The 1,436-nt window shown below is 48.7% G+C and overlaps 1 non-coding gene across 1 annotated transcript; it reads left to right on the top strand.

Moving 5' to 3' along the window:
- The first annotated feature begins 414 nt into the window (after nucleotides 1-414).
- Nucleotides 415-484, top strand: trnac-gca (transfer RNA cysteine (anticodon GCA)). The gene has a single exon. It is a non-coding gene; the product is annotated as a tRNA-Cys (tRNA).
- The last annotated feature ends 952 nt before the right edge of the window (nucleotides 485-1,436 follow it).

Raw genomic sequence — 1,436 nt, 5'->3', positions numbered from 1 at the left:
GAATCTCCCTCCACACCGTCCCATCACACACTCCCGGGGTCAGACACAGAGTGAATCTCCCTCCGCACCGTCCCATCACACACTCCCGGGGTCAGGTACAGAGTGAATCTCCCTCCACACTGTCCCACCACGCACGGTCAGTATAGCACCCTGGGTGTCGCTCTCCCCTACAGTCCCATCACATACAACAGTGTCACACTGTGGGTGTTGCTCCAATCGCACCATCCCATTGCACATTCCGGAGATCAGCCACAGAGCATAGTTTCCTCTCTCTGTCTGGCAACACACATCAAAGTTGCTGGTGAACGCAGTAGTCCAGGCAGCATCTCTAGGAAGAGGTACAGTCGACGTTTCGGGCCGAGACCTTTCGTCAGGAATAACTGAATGAATAGCTGGTAAGAGATTTACATGTTGGTGTATAGCTCAGTGGTTGAGCATTTGACTGCAGATCAAGATGTCCCTGGTTCAAATCCAGGTGTCCACTTCAAAACTTACATATCCCTTTTGCCAATCAACTCTCCAGCTCTTGGCTGCATCCCTCGCCCTCCTGTCTTCTCCTATCATTTTGGATACTCTCCCCCCCCCTCCCCTACTTTCAAATCTCTTACTATTCCTCGTGTTTGAGCTGGATATTGGGTTTTGCAGGAAACCAACACAGACAGATCCCTCTCTAAGGTATGACTCTTATCACCCATTAGAACACAATTTTGCGTTATCAGAACACGAATATCACCGCTCGAAGAATAAGCCAACCAATATTACAGTTAAAAGCAGGGAGCACAGATTTTTGAAATACGTCTTGAAAGCGTGCGGTCAACCTGACTGGACCTTCGTCAAGACAGCAACATAAATGATCAGCAGTGACGTCAGCCCAGCAGACAGCAATAAGGAGCAGAGGAGACGGAAAACACAGACTTCCCAGACGTAGCTGGAGTTTCAGCGATACCAGGAAAGGTTTTCAGCAAATATCAAATCCTTGTGTTCTTTAAACCTACACAGTCATTCAGACAGAAACCCGTTCACTCCAAGGATCATAAACCCAGATATAAACTGAGCAATGCTTATATGCTATCGATTGCAAGGGAACGTCACAGTTCTGTGTATCGGCGAGACAAAACAAACACTTCACAAGCGGATGGCCCACAGTAGGAGCACTCACCCCTCAGGTCGATATTCGGCGGTATATCTACACCTAAAGGACAATGGACACTCCTTTGAAGACAGCAATGTGCACATCATGAACAGAGAGGACAGGTGCTTTGAAAGAGGGGTTAAAAATTGCCATCTTTGTCAGACCGTAAAACCCACCCCTGAACAGAGGGGGTGGGGCACGACACCACTTATCAGCTACTTGCAATGCAGTCCTCAGATCCCAACCCCGGCGTCCCCACAGTAGGTCACACCGCCGTTCATGCAAAGATAAGACTAATGACCCT

The sequence above is a fragment of the Mobula birostris genome, chromosome 13, assembly GCF_030028105.1.
Source record: "Mobula birostris isolate sMobBir1 chromosome 13, sMobBir1.hap1, whole genome shotgun sequence".
Lineage (NCBI taxonomy): Eukaryota > Metazoa > Chordata > Chondrichthyes > Myliobatiformes > Myliobatidae > Mobula > Mobula birostris.
This window is presented reverse-complemented; position numbering and strand designations above follow the sequence as displayed.